General features: G+C 30.7%; 1 pseudogene; it reads right to left on the reverse strand.

Moving 5' to 3' along the window:
* Positions 1 to 4,784: 4,784 nt before the first annotated feature.
* LOC107159589 overlaps positions 4,785 to 16,867 on the reverse strand; it is a 25,425-nt pseudogene continuing 13,342 nt past the window's right edge.

Genomic DNA, 16,867 nt, shown 5'->3' on the forward strand with positions numbered 1-16,867 from the left:
TACTTATTATTACAGACAAAAATGCTAATTCATATTCAGAGGGAATTGGATATATACTTGGATTTTGCATATTATTTTATTTTACTTATATTTTAACTCAGATCTTCATAAAGAAAATAAGATGACTATTTCAAGATATGTAATTATATTTGGGGCATTTCTTAGATTAATAATTAAGAATAAATTCTAATAAAATGGAAGAAAATCTTCCTGCTTAATATATCATACATAACTCATGTTTTCTCCAAAATAATTAAAATATCCCCATGACGTTCTTATTTGCTAGATAAATAAAACATGAATTTGCCCTGGATTTTAATAAATTATATAGTACTTTTAATTGTGCAGGCTTGGTACCCCACACTAGTAGTATGTGAAATTACAGAAAAAAGCAATGTTGGTGAATTAATTAGCATTTTGAAACCCAGACAGAAAATTAGAAGATGGAAAGGAGGATTTTACTTCCTCACTCCTACAGAGAGGGTAGTTGAACCCAAGATTTCACAAATATAAACCTATAGTTATTGGATGACTTTTAAACAGATGCAGAACTTTGTTGAATTAGTGCTATTCATTTTTATGTGTAAAAGATCATTAATAGTTTTGAGAAAATGGTAGTATCTTTTTAAAATTAGTATCAAAACTTATCTATTTGTGTGACTTTACCTTGATGTCTAAAAAACAGAAAACCTATGTTAGATTATTTTCTTCACTAATTACCTAGGTGGGTTGCTTTGGACTCTGTTTTGCTGAAAAAAATTCTATTATTATTATTATTTTTTTCTATTTTCAGTACTTTCTAAGAGGTACTTTATGGTGTAACATGTTGCCTATTTTCAAAAATGTTCAATATGATGCTCAGAAAAATTGTATGCAGTCATTTGTGGATGAAATACTGTATATGTGTCTGTTAAATGTAGACTATTGATTGTATATATTAATTCTGTTGATTTGTTATATAATTTTTGTTTGAAAGATCTATCTAGTGATGAGGGTGCCATGTTAAAGTCACCCAGTGTTATTGTGTTATATATTTATTCAGTGTATTAGGCACTTTTATCATAATGTGTCTTAAAGTGTGCTTGTTATGATTTTGTATATTTGGAAAACTGTATGCCTCCTTAATTTACTTTTTATTTCATTCTTAAGTTTTGAAATATTTTATTCTAATAACTTATACCAAAAGTTGTACATTCTTTCAGTTTCATTTCACAGCTTTCATTTCATGCTTAAGATATGCTAAATTTATTAAGTAAGATACACTATGCATCATCATTTATAGTTTAATTTAATTGTTTTGGGAATATACAACAACTAGTAGGAATAAATAAAGATAAGAATTTTAACATTTATAAAACAATGTTTTTATTGCATATGGTAAAAAGCTTATACTAATAAATCAAACATTGTATATATATTATATGGTATGTCTATAACAAACTATATGCAATAGGTCATATGTGTGTGCATGTGTCTGTAAGAAAGAAAAAAGCAGAAATGTAAAAGGCCTTCACCACTGTCACCCTTCTTGATGATTTGGAAGCCTCATAATCCCTGTGACCAAAGACACCATGCTTAGCACCCCTTAGTACTGAGTTGCATACATTTTCAACATAGTTTTACTAGGATGATATATATTAAAAGAAAAATAAATTTTACTAGTGTGTAGAATGGTTTTTAGGAACCACTACACAACAAGTTATCCTCAACTACATGGTGTAGGTGATTCTTTTTCTACTGATCATGGAAAGTTTCTTGCTAGAGTAGTACCTGGGGTTGATCCCAGTCAGTTCACAATAATAAGCAATCTTCTCAATAGTTTATGGAATATTATCCCAAAAAGACCAGGTTCAAAGTACAAACAAATATTAATAAGTATTAAAATACAGAAATTGCTTTCTAACATAAAGTAATTTTGTGGAAAATAAAAATGGAAGTGATATCCAAAAATTCATGAATATGAGTTTAAGGCCAAATTCCAAAATTTAGCAAGGCCCTATGGAACTTAGCAAGATTGGTCTAAAAATAAAATATAAAGAGGGCTGTCAGCCAGGTGTGGTAGCCCATGCCTGTAGCTCCAGAGGCTGAGATACAAGGATCAAGAGTTGAAAGCTAGCTGCAGCAAAAGTGAGGGGCTGAGCAATCAAATGAGATCATGTCTCTAAATAAAATACAAAATAGGGCTTTAAATGTGTCTCAGTGGGCAATACCTCTGAAGCCAATTCCATGAATTCAAAAAAGGTTTGTGGTTGTGGTTCAGTGGTTAAGCACCTCTAGTACCAAAAAAAAAGTGCCTATACTACCCAAAGTAATCTAAGAAGTCCATGTAGTACATATAAAACACTCAATATTACTTTTGCAGAAACAAAGTAACTTGTTTTTAAAAATTCTATGAGGTATCCAGGTTACATAAATAACTAGACATTAAAATTTTAAAAATGCTTCCTGATATAAAAATAATAAAAGCTGCATGTTGAATGGTTTTATGTTAACATGAAGTTAAATGAGGAAGCAATATATAAAAAAATTGAGAATACATAAATTAACCTTCAATTTGATGATCAACTCAAAATATAGTTAATGATATATGCTCATTAAAACATCATTCAATAGAGAAAAATGTGGAAACCTATAAAATGTCCTTCCACATGAGTGGATGTAGGCAATTTGGGATGAACTATGAAATGTTTTCAAACTTTATGAAGATAATAAATTAATAATATGTACAATGATCAATTTTTAGTATAGTATGCTAAGTGAAATAAGTCATTCACAAAAACAAATATCATGAGATTCTACTTATGAGATATGTAATTTAACTAAACATACATGCCAAAAGGAATGGTGTCTGGGATGGAAAGGTGAGAGAAAAATGAGCACTTGTTTGGGAGAGAATTGAAATTTTACTTTTATGTGATACAAACTTTCTAGAAATATGTTACAAAACCATTTGAATCACCACTTTTGAACAGAACATTTAAAAGACAGTAAATTTAATTATAAGTAAGTTAATGGTTTTGATCACAACTAAAATTTCAAAAACCTTTTATAGATAAACAGAATTTTGAAAATCTTTGTTACCTTTAAAATGCTAAAGTCTTATTCCTAAACAAGAGAACAAATTTATTTGTATAAAGATGAGGAATGTGTTAGTACTTCTAGCTACTTGGAAGCCTAAGACAGAGAAATGCAAATCTAGCTTCAGCAACTTAGTAAGAATCTGTTTCAAAATAAAAGTAAAATGGGGCTGGAGATGTAGCTCAGTATTATAGCATCCCTGACTTCAATCTCTAGTATACATACATTTATGCCTATATGTATTTATATCATAAAATTTAGATAAATTATGTAAATAATCACATAAACAGAATAAACAAAACAAGGGTAATATTTATGCAAGTAAGTAAAATAAAAGTTTATTGAAAATAGGCACATTGTTCACATGCATTTAAATTTCACCTAATATTGTCCTAAAGTGAAAAGTCATGAAAATTTCTATTCCATTATATCACATAGGCATAAAAATAAAAACTGTATTAACTTATGTGTGGAAATCCACTTAACAACACTGAAGTTACTCTAAATAGTGGAACTCAAAAAGAGACACAAGAATTAGAGAAAATGTAACCCACAAAATTCTGAATAAATATATTACTTTAGAAATCCTTATTTTATAATTTTTTTTAGTTATGGATAGATAGAATGATTTTTTAAATTTGATTTAATTAATTAATTTGCTTATTTATTTTTTGTGGCACTAAGGATCAAACACAGTGCCTCATATATGCTAGGCAAGCATTATGCCACTGAGCAACAGCTCCAGCCTTAGAAATCTTTATTTAAACCACAATTTTCAGCTGCACTTAAATAACTACTATGAGCAGCCATTGAGAATTACTGTTATTCATGACACAGCAGAGAAAGTCCACAGAAAATCCAGTGTAAGCATTTATAAAATGCTCTGATGTGAAAAATTTGAATGAATAAATAATTAAATTATATTAAAGATTTCTTTAAGATATTATATGATATTAATATATTACAATGGTTTAACCTAGAAATATTTAGAACTTGCACAGATATTCTAGGAAGCCAAGATCAATACACATCAGTCAAATTATGCAAATCCTCACAGGCATAAGAATATTCTTTGTTAATTTGAATGTAGCGAGATCAATGAAGAAAAAGAAGGAGCTTAATGAATTAGGAATCATGGTAAAAACAGAACAGGGTATGCTTTTTAATGTTTGAAAGAGAAATAAATCTGGTTTTAAAAAACTTTTATTTTAGCTTCTCAACATTTTAAAAAGGTTACTTTCTCCTTGACATTTGGAACTTTTATCTGTATTTTTTGCTTCATTGATTTCTATCCACTTGTATATATATCTACTGTCCCTATGTTTAATTGCTTTTTTTTTTTTTCCAAATTCCTGTATTATTTGGAGGGAATAGAAAGGTGACCAAGGATGACTTAGAGATAGCAAGAAGTGTTTATTGGAAAATGAAATATGACTCATTGTGGTATTCTCTTTGTAACTTCTGATGTTTCTTAATGCTTTCCTCATTATGAGAGAGAGAGAGAGAGAGAGAGAGAGAGATCATAGAAGATTATAGAGAAATTTTTTTTTTCCATTACAGGAACACTAAAACAGTTTGGAACCATTTTCAATCTCCAGATTGTGAGCACTACATTTAACTAACAAAAGAGAATAATAAAAAGATAGGTAAAACATGAAAAGAAAATCTTTTAACATTTTTTTCCTAAATAAACTAATGCTCAATCTTCATCCTAAAAACAAGAATCCAAAACTTTTTCATGCAGAAAAGAAGCTGCCAATGGACATTATACAACATTAATAATTAAATATCTATGGTCAATTGGGAATTCTGAATAAAATGTATGCTCACCTACAAAGACCAGGTTTCTATAGATTTCTAACATCACATCCTTATATAAAATCTTCTGATCAGAGTCCAGGCATTTCCACTCCTCTTCAGAGAAATTAATGGCCACATCCCTGAATGTCAATGGTTTCTGAAATAAAAATAAGTAAATACATATCACATCAGCTTATGATCATTGACAGTTTTTAATTTGAAACAAGTTGTAATGAGAGTTAGAAGAGCTGACTCTCACATCAGGAAGTGACCTCAATCATTCCATGTGATACTTTATTTTGTGGAACTGGGTATTGAACACAGGGCCTTGTGCATGCAAGTCAAGCACTCTACCAACCAAGGTATTTCCCCACCCCAATAATTTGTTATAAGCAATGAAATTGGTAAAAAATAAAACATTGAAGGAAAGAAGTCATAAAAAATCTGACATAATCTTAATGAATAAATTAAAGTTGCAATAAGTAATTGAATAATCAAAAGAAGCACAACAACTAAAAAATGACACTTGAGATATACATAGGAAAATTGTAAGTAATAACAAGACTCAGAGGATAGTTGTTACTTCTGTGTGTAGAAGATATATGAGATCAGTGAGACACACCAAAACTTTCATCAGCCTCCATATTTATTTGAATGGCAACCCCCAACATTGTCTATATTCTCATTACTTAATTATACCATAAAACAAGTACTTTATTTAAAAATACATTTTGCTTCTTTAGACTACAACATTATAACTCACTTTTAAACAAATAAAATAAAAATCTTAACTATAAAACAATATTACAAAGCACTTAAATGCTTGCGAAAACTTGAATTACATGACATAAAGATATAACAAAAGAAACAATAGAAAACAAATTAGGTGAATAGAATATTAATCCCACATTTTGTAAGAAAATTGACACATCAGATTAAACATCCCAGATTTGAGGAACCACTTTAACTGTGAAATTCTATCCCCACATGGTTCTTTATGAAGTAGGGAGTAAGGGAATACTAACCAGGTAAGAAAACATTTTTGAATAGTTCTTTTACCTTTACATGTCTTTCTGACAATTTGCAAATGTCCATTATGAACATACACACAAAAATTCTCAATGAAATTCTGAAAAATCACATTCAAAAATGTATTACAAATATAGTGCACCACAATCAAGTGAGGTTTATCTGAGGGATGCAAGGTTTATTCAACAGGTGAAAATCAATAATTGTCATATATCACATCAATAGACTTAAAGAAAAAATTATATGATTATATCAATAGCTGCAGAAAAAACATTGAAAAAACACAGCACCTCTTCACGTTAAAAACACTAGAAAAATTAGAGAAAATTTGTATATAAAAAATGGAAGATCATTCTACTGTCATGTATAACTAATTATGTGATAGCCAAGCCAAAGTGACTCCATTTTGTTTAGTAACTCAATTTTGTAAAACAATCATGCTGAATAGAAAGGTCATGACTGGGGCAAGTTGTTCTATTCCTTTTATTATAGAAAACCTTAAGAACATGGAACTACCTAACAGGGCATTGTTTCTGTAACTAGGGTAATGGGGCTCTGTTTCTGTAACTGAGGTGACAGGACTAGTTGTGATTGGCTAAGCTTCTGGCCACCTGACTGCATTCTCCCACTTCTGTATCTTGGCTTTCTTGCATTGGCTAAACCCACAAATGTCTCTTTTGTGGTTTTAAGTCTTAAAAGTAGTGCCCTTGCAATTGTTCGGGGCTGATCAAGGAACAGACTTTATGTGTGCTTCAATAAAGGTTTGATTTGATTACATACTAGTGTTCTGGAAGTCAATATATGAAACCTCAGATGTTTCTTTAACTATACGAATTAGAACATACAAACAAACAAAAATAAAAAATAAATAAAACTAGGGACAGTAGAAACATACCTCAACATACCTTTTGTGAAAGTTATCTATGATAAACCCAGAGACAACATCATTCTAGATGAAAAAAAATGAAGAACTAAAAAAAGACAAGGATACACTCCCCCACAACTTCTATTAAACATAGTTGAAACTGTAGCCAAAACAATCAGAGAGACAAAAGAAATTAATTTGGTACAAATATGTAAAGAAAAAGTATCACTTTTTTCAACATGATTCTATATTTAAAATTCCAAAAAATTCACCAGAAAACTTCTAATACTATTAAGGAAATTCAGCAAAGTAATAAGATATAAAAACAAAACCTATAAATCAAAACATTCCTATATACATCAATGATGAATCCACTGAAAGAGAAATTAGGAAAACTACCCCACTCATAATAGCCGCAAAAATATGAAATACTGAGAGCTGGGATTTTGGCTCAATGGTAAAGTGCTCACTGGGCACGTGCAGGGCACTAGGTTTGATCCTCAATAAAAGTGGGTGAAATAAAGGTGTTGTGTCCAACTACAACTAGAAAAATTTTTAAATTAAATACTGGGAATCAATCTAACAAAATAGTTGAAAGACCTCAACAAGGAAAACTATAGAACACTAAAAAGAAGTTGAAGAACACCTTGGAAGATGGAAAGACTTCCCATGCTCTTGGTAAAGCAGAATCAATATATTCAAAATGGCCAAACTACCAAAAGCATTATCCAGATACAATGCAATTTCTATTAAAACTCCAATGATATTCTTCATAAAAATAGAAAAAGCAATCATGACATTTATTTGCAAAAATAAAAGACCCATAATAGTCAAAGAAATCCTTAGAAAGAAGGATAAAGTAGAAGGCATCACAATAACAGACTTTAAATTACACTACAGAGCAATAGTAATAAAAATGTCAAGGTATTGGCACAAAATTAGAAATACAGACAAATGGTACAAAAGACAGAGACAATCCCAAATGAATATGGTTATCTTATATATACAAAGCTGCCAGAACCATGCATTAGTGAAAAAGACCCCCTATTCAATAAGTGGTGCTGGAAAAACTGGAAATCTATATGTAAGAAAATGAAATTAAACCACTATTTTTTACCATGCACAAAAGTCAACTCAAAGTGAACCAAAAGCTTAGAGAGTAGAACAAAAACATGCACATAACAGAAGAAAAAGTAGGCCCAAACACTTATCATTTTAACTTAAGACATCGCTTTTTTAAAAAAGGCTCCTATAGCACAAGATGTAATATTAATAACCAATGAAATGGGATGGATTCAAACAAAAAATGTTCTTATCAGCAAAGGATACAATAATGTGAAGAGAGAGCCTACTGAAAAGAATAAAATAATTACCACACACACCTCAGATAGTCTTAATCTTCCGGATACATAAAGAACACAAAAATCTTAACACCAAAACCACAAATACCCCAATCAATAAATGGGCGGAGGAACTAAGCAGAAACTTCACAGAAGAAGAAATACAAGTGATTAAGAAACACGAAAAGTGTTCAACATCTCTAGTGATTAATACTCAAATCTAAGATTTCATCTCACTCAAGGCAGAATGGCAACTGTCAAGAATACAAGCAATATTAAGTGTTGATGAGGATGTGTGAAAAAATGTACAATCATACATTGGTGGTGCTGCAAATTTTTGCAAGCACTGTGAAAAGCAGTATGAAAATTCCTCAGAAAAATTGAAATGAAACCACCATTTGAACCAGCTATCCACCCCTCAGTTCATTCTCAAAGGACTTAAAATCAGAATACTACAGTGAAACAGCAACCTCCATGTTTATAGCAGTTCAATTCACAAGAGCATATATGTATATATCTGTATTCTAAATATATATATATATATATGCATATATATATTTGTGTGTATATATATATGTACTTTTTAACTTTCAAAAAATTTTAAAAGATTCGGGGAGCTCTTTGCACTATTTTTGGGTAAAGGCAAGTAATAGGATATTTTTATTGGTGATTTCCATGCTGAAGAACAATGACTGCCATTTTCAAGCCATCTTGCTTATTATTTTACAGAGAGGGGACTCTGCATCTTGCTACCTTGTCTTCGATTATCAGAAGTTTGTTTCAGTTCAGGTGAGAAAAAAAAAATTCAGCCATTATTTGGGTTTTAAGTTCAGCCTTCAAGCCAGGCAATTTTCAAGAATAAATTATTCTCAGGTTCTGCTGATATATTGGCTTCACTCTGAATTGGAACTAAGAGTACCCTCATTGAATATTTTATAGTTTCAGAGCAGTAGAGGCAGAAAGAAGTAAATATGAGTATTTTTATTTTAAAAATGGAGGTCATATTTTAATTATATTAATCAAGCTACACCATTTAATAAATTATACCTAAACTTTAAACAGAGTTTATTTTAAAAAGAAAACTATTCACCTATTTTTGCTTTACATTATTGCTCTAAAGATCTACCAAAAAACCTCATCCAGGTGATTCCTGCTTTGCAATGGATGAGGACATCTATGATGCTCATATTAAAGTAAAGTGATCTTTTGTGAAATGTATGTTCTTGCTCTGAATTTTGTGTTTTAATGTATTAATGCTGGAAAATTAGATATGTTTTTCTGACATTTTATATGAAAATTTGCTAAGAAGAATTTATTTTAGAGAATTATTTTGATTTAAAAAAATGTTTTTGTATCAGTGTTCTCAAGAGGGTCTTGAGGGATGGAAGAAAAGATAGGCTGGGAAATACATAGTGACAGACAAATTGCATTAGGAAGAGCTTTATAACTGCAGAGGAAATATGATTTTTAGTCAAGGATTTTTTGGGTCAGTTTACATTATTGTGTCTTTTAAATTGTACTTACAAGACTTACAACACTTGTGCCTAAATTAATTTTTATAGAATCATAGAAGTTTCCTGGTGGTTTTAGCTTGTAATATATAATTTGCATGGCAAGTAGCTTTTCTTTTTTTGACTTGAACCCTGGATATTTTTGTACCATAACATTTAATGAAACCTTTTTTCCTCTGTTTCTATCATTTGCTCTGTATTTATACTAAAGTAATATTGGGAATTGTGGCAACTCAGAATTCTAGAATCTATATCTTAACACTTGTATTAAAAAGGGCATCCATATCTATATTTTCTGAGTCTTTCCACTAAAGATGACACTAATTAAAAAAAAAGTATAAGTAAATAGCAGAAAGATCAGTAGAACAGAAGGAAGTACTAGGGTCTGAATTAGACCAAATAATATTCTATGCTTTTATAATTATATCCTAGTATATAACTTCTACTGTGATGTATAACTGAAAAGAATCAATATAAAATAAAAATAAATAATTTAATGAACATTTTCTAAAAATTTTCTCTTCATCTAATTAAAGAGTAGATGGTCTATGCAAAGTAATAACCAGTTCTGGAAGCAGAGACTCTCAATAATTATATGGTAATACTTGAGTTTCCCAGATTTTTTTTCACTCTATAGTTTCTTACAATATTCAAATACTTATGTCACATTCTGAAATTTCAAATTTTAGATGTTTCTATATTTATTTATTTAAATATTCATTGTAAAACTCTACAAATTTTGTGAATTATTCCAAGTTAGGAAATATATTTGCAAATATCCTGTAGCACTTAAAATAAGGTTTCAAATGAAAAATACTTCTTTTTTTTTCTTTGAAATGACTTGAATTTTATTTCAGTCATGAAGAGCTAAAATTATGTGAGTAAGAATGGTGTAATTTTTATTTTGAGGAAAATAATGTGTAGAGCTATCATAAGGTGTTCTATTTAGAATGCTATTATTCATAACTTAACTGAGCTCATTTGGCCTGGAGAAATGCACTGTTTCTAAAAGCTGGTGTTATATATATTGTTGAACATGAATAAATGTGGAGAAAATAAATTTCTACATAATTAATCATCCTATGTAATATAATGTGCATGATATAACTAGTAATTAAGTCTACTGAATTTAAAAATATGTTTCAAGTTTGCATTCTCTTTTAATATATGGGATGTGAAAGTTTGAGTAAGTTATCTCAAATTGATGTCATAAAGGAGGAATAAACAAGTTAGAGTAATGTCATAAATATGAAAGTAGGAACCAGAATATCCTTCAAGCCTGCTCCAAACTTGAGTTTAGATTTGGTCTTCAGATGAAAATTTGCTTGTTTCTTCCTTCTTGCTTATCTTTTTGAAAATGACTTATTTCACTGTCTCATTACCTATGTCAAGCAAACCTGGTGATGTAATTGGCAGTGCCACCTATTTTTTTTTAAGTATTTTATTGTTTTATATCTTATTATTTTGTTAACTTAATTATATGAAGGTACTAGGATAAAAAGAGCATACATCTCTTTCTAAAACAATGACTTACTCCAATTCTTAATATTTCCTTGCAGAATACATCTCTTCAGTGTCTATTCATTGTGCCATCTCTGTCACCGTGGTTTGTTTATTGAGTTAATGTTTCTGTTTAGCAGCTCTGTGTGGTTTATATTCATTGATATCATCTCCACAAGATTGCTTTCATCATTTCTTTTTTTTTCTTGGAAGGATCAAAATTTGTATAATTGTTTATCTTCAGCTATTTGACACATAGGAACAATGTGTCACATTTTTCCATAGGATGGACAAAACTTATACTGTTTATGAATCCAATCAATCTTATTTAATAGATAACTCTAAAAGCTCATGTCTTATGAGCTTTCTCCTTAAGAGGTAATTCATGCCAATATAAGTCATAAAAACATTGAAATATCACATATAATTTCTCATTAATCTTTTTCAAAAGTACTTTAAATACAGATGACTACCATTTTTATCCTACATCATTCAGTTTAAGAAAATAGTATAATGGATTTCAGTATTTGTGTAACAATCAGTTGGATATAAGTGGAGTGACATTTTGGAGATCTCTGTATCATGACTCATAATCTTTACCCCATGAGAATATACAGCTTAGTAAGTGAGAGAATTCAGTTTGAGTATACAGAAAAATGATTCAGAAAACTCTGCTCTTTCTGTTGTACCCTGCAGTCATGGAAAACATTTATTATTGTCAACTTTGGTTCTTATTATGCCTTAATCTATTTTTTTTCTTTCTAGAACACCCCGAAAGAAGGAGAAAAATTAACTGAAACTTCAAGGCAATCCACGAAGGATGGTAAGCTATTTGAAGACTGCCTGATTTTGTGCTGCTTATTGACTTGAAATTACAGAATTTTTATATACTGTTTATTTTGTTTTTATTGTCAGAAGTATAATATGACACTGGGAACAAAACAGTGGAAACTAACCTGACAATGGTAACCCTGCCATTAAAAAGAATGACATAGTTGAAACCACACTTGTGCAGGCAATCAGAATAAAGAATGATTGTCTTTTCTTTACATCACCTGACTCAAAGGTAATGTGTTTTTAAAATTCTCTTTCCTTTTTTTTTTAACATATCATCTTTTATCAAGACAAACATCCTAGAAAGAAATATAAGGCTACAAGATTATAATAGAAAACAAGCAACAGGTGAGGTATATGTATAGAATTACCACTGATAGAATGTGGTGGGAATAAACAATTTTTCGGTGTGTCCTTATGGAAGGAAATAAATAGAAAATAAGCCAAAATCACAGCTTTAGGAATATGAAGCTGAGAAAAAGGGATGCATACAAAGAATTTATTTATGAAGGGAAAGATAAGTATCCAGATTGAATGATTGTCAATATGGCTGATATTTAAAATAAGAAATAATGAAATTAATAAGAGCAGCAATTGAATATTAGGCCAAACATAGGAATGTTTAGAGGAAGTACATGCTGGATATATAGAACAATGTGTCACATCTGTCTATCATTTACTCTTGACATCCTTCAATGAATAGAAGGCAGGGTGTGTGATTACCATCACAATCAATTTGGTATTATAATGAATAGAAAAATAAGAAAATAAATGTGGCATATTTTAGATACTTAAGAAATCAATATTTTCTTCTGTTTTTATTAAAGCTTCAAGTAATTTATATTTAGCACCAATCAGTATAGGTTTAAAACTATTGATGGTCAGTGCTTGTTGAATTATACCAAAATAGATTCTACTATCACATATAACTGAAAAGAAAACAACAACAACAACAAAACATAAAAAATATGTATAAATAGGTACTGGTATTCAAAGAGAAATATAAATCCAAACAGAAAAAGTAACAATAGTAATGAACATGATAAATTAAAAATAAATGAACTTATAAAAATTAAAAAAGGACAATTTTTAAAAATTAATGCACAAAGTTTTCACTATGGCATATTTGTACATACATGTAGATCAATTATACTTCCCCAATCCTATCTTCAACATTCCTTCCTCCGTACCTCCAATTTTATCTATGTTAATGGATAAAATTTATTATCCATTCATCTATTTTTATGTTGATCATTTCCACCTCTAGTTCTCTATATGAGAAAAATATATGATACTTTTTTTCTAAGTATGGCTTATATTGCTTAACATGATGCATTCCAGTTTCCTTTATTTTCTTAAAATTGATTTTTATTGTTCTCTATGCATAGAAATCTTCCTTGTGTATATATGGCACATTTTCTTTATTCATTCTCCTGTTTACAATCATCTAGCCTGATTCTATAACTTGATTCCTATGAATACAGTCATGATAAAGATGGGCATATGTGTATCTCTAAAGTTCGCTGACTTTAATATTTTCCAATAAACACTGAAGAGTAGTATAGTTGAATCATAAAGTAGTTCTATGTTCAGTTTCTTGAGTAGCCTTCATACTGATTTCCATAGGAGTATAGTAATTTGTGTTCCTACCAATAGCATATAAGAGTTTTTGTCTCCTCAATTCTTCCCAGTATCATTTGCTTTCTTCAGGATTGCTTTTTCTGGATGGTGGAAAATGGGAGCTTGGTGTTGCTTTAATTTGCATTTCTCTGATTTCTGGAGATATTATGCATTTTTCCACCTAAGTGTTGGCCATTTGTACCTCTTATTTTGAGAACTAACTGTTCATTTGCTCATTTATTAAATAGGTTTTTGTGTTTCTGGTGTTAAATGTTTGAGTTAATATTTTCAGGATATTGACCTTCTGTCAGAAAAGTAGCTGGCACAGATTTTCTCCCATTCTGGAGGCTACCTCTTCTTACTGTTGCATGTTTCCCTTACTATGCAGAAAGGTTTCAATTTGGTGAACTCTCTGTTATCCATTGTTACTATTAGTTCCTGAGCTGTAGAAAGCTCTATTCAGGAAGTAATTGCCTACATACTAAAGTGTTTTCCATATTTTCTTTCTAGCAGTATTAAAGCTTCTAGTCTGGTACATATGTCTTTAATCATTTTTGAATAAACTCTTGTACAGTGTTAAAAAATAGGCATCTAGTTTTCTTCGTCTACATATGGATGTCTAATTTTTCCAACACTATTTCTAAAATATCTTTTGTCTTTTCTCCAACATATGTTTTTGGCATCTTTGCCTAGAATCACATGACTGTACCTGTGTGGGTTTGGTTCTCTGACTTCTCTTCTATCCATTGGTATATGGGTCTTTCTTTACACTAGTACCATGTTTTTTATTACTATGGCTCTGTTTTATATTTTGAAATTGGGCATTGTGTTATATCTATTGTTGCTCTTATGATCAGCACCACTTTATCTAGGTTTTTTTCTTTCATACAAATTTAAAAGTAGGTTTTTTTCCCCATTTCTGTGAAGAATATCATTATAATTTGAATGGGAATACATGGTATCTATAATTCACTTATGGTACTAAAGCCATTTTCACAATATTAATTCTGCCTTTCCATGAACATAGGAGATCTTTCTACTTTCTATTGTCTTCTTTAACTTCCTTTTTTATCAATCTGTTATTTTCCTTGAAGATGTCATTCACTTACTTGGTTAAGCTTATTTTTAGCTATTTTAAAAGCTATTTGAATGAGTTATTACCCTTGCTTCCTTCTCACCAGATGTGCTATTGATATATAGATAATTTATTCTTATATGTTTATTTTGTATCTTGTTACTCTGATGAATTTATTCATCAGAAGTAGAAATCTCATGATGTAACATTTATGGTTTTCTAAGAATACAACTATAACATTTGCATATAGAAATAATTTAACATTGTTACTTTTCTATTTGAATCCATTTTATTTTTTTCTCATCTCTAAAATTTTAAGTACTGTCTATTAAGTCTAATTTATTTCAAATCTAGAAAGCTATGTGTCTCCTTAGAATAGTGATTAGGAAATCATCATGGAACTCATTAGTGATATTAATTTTACCAGAGTATCTCTCAGATTCTTTCTCAGAATGGTTTTGGTCATTTATCTGGTGATGCATACCAAAGGGCAATAAATGGTGTAAATGGACATATAGAAGGTAAGAACCATGCATTATATAATCATTGGATATAATGCATGTTTAAAACATGAGCACTAGTATGATTTAATAGTGGAAGAAATGAAAATAATAAATAGTAAAGAGATTGAAATAATGCAGCTTATCAATGGTAAGTTTGAGTGTCCCCAGAGGAGTTGAATTTTTATTAGGTTCATTTCCAGATCTGCTTAGATTAGAAGAAAAGATGGGAAATAAGGAAGGGGAGGGGAGAAGTGGGAATGAAGAATGAGAAAAAAAAAACTATAGACAACAACAACAAAAAAAAATGAAGAAGAAGCAAGTGCACATTGATCATGGCCTGATAAAATGTTCCCTGGAAACATTATGACTTCTAATACACCTACAAATTGGGGGACAAGATAGGGAGAATTTCAAATAGGTAAAATTAAATGGCCAGGCACAGGGTGCATGCCTATATTCCCAGCAGCTCTGGAGGCTGAGGCCATAGAATTTTGAGTTCAAATCCAGCTCAGTAACTTAATGAGGCCCTCAGAAATTTAGCAAGACACTGTCTCTAAATAAAATATAAAAAGGGCTGAGAATGTGGCTCAGGAGTTAGGCAACCCTGGGTTCAATCGCCAGTAGTAATAACACAACAACAAAGCAAAAGAAAACATCAAATAGGCAAGTTAAGTTAGAGGAATTGGTAAAAGATTAAGCATGCATAAAAACTCTCAAACTTTAGTGAATCAAATGTTGGGTAACATGCACAAAAAAGAGCTGTTATTCTTTGTATACATGCCAATTAATTTAAAATTTAATAGGTTATTCATATCTTATAATTCTTTGGCATTTCAGTTCATTTTTCCCCTTTTGATTACCATATTTTCATAGTTTATGTTTATTGAGCATTATTTATTATATACAGTTCCTATGTCTTCTCAAATAAGTGCAAGTACATGAAAAAATTCTCACCATCTCTAGCAGTCAGAGAAATGCAAATCAAAACCACCCTAAGATACTATCTCACTCCAGTAAGATTGGCAGCCATTAGGAAGTCAAACAACAACAAGTGCTGGCGAGGATGTGGGGAAAAGGGTACACTTGTACATTGCTGGTGGGACTGCAAATTGGTGCAGCCAATTTGGAAAGCAGTATGGAGATTTCTTGGAAAGCTGGGAATGGAGCCACCATTTGACCCAGCTATTCCCCTTCTTGGTCTATTCCCTAAAGACCTAAAAAGAGCATGCTACAGGGACACTGCTACATTGATGTTCATAGCAGCTCAATTCACAATAGCAAGACAGTGGAACCAACCCAGATGCCCTTCAATAGACGAATGGATAAAAAAAATGTGGCATTTATACACAATGGAGTATTACTCTGCATTAAAAAATGACAAAATCATAGAATTTGCAGGGAAATGGATGGCACTAGAGCAGATTATGCTAAGTGAAGCTAGCCAATCCCTAAAAAACAAATGCCAAATATCTTCTTTGATATAAGGAGAGTAACTAAGAACAGAGTAGGGACGAAGAGCATGAGAAGAAGATTAACATTAAACAGAGATGAGAGGTGGGAGAGAAAGGGAGAGAAAAAGGAAATTGCATGGAAATGGAAGGAGACCCTCAGGGTTATACAAAAGAACATACAAGAGGAAATGAGGGGAAAGGGAATAATAATACAAGGGGGAGAAATGAAGGTCAGTAGAGGGGGTAGAGAGAGAAGAGGGG

The sequence above is a fragment of the Marmota marmota genome, unplaced genomic scaffold (genome assembly GCF_001458135.2).
Source record: "Marmota marmota marmota unplaced genomic scaffold, marMar, whole genome shotgun sequence".
Classification (NCBI taxonomy): domain Eukaryota; kingdom Metazoa; phylum Chordata; class Mammalia; order Rodentia; family Sciuridae; genus Marmota; species Marmota marmota.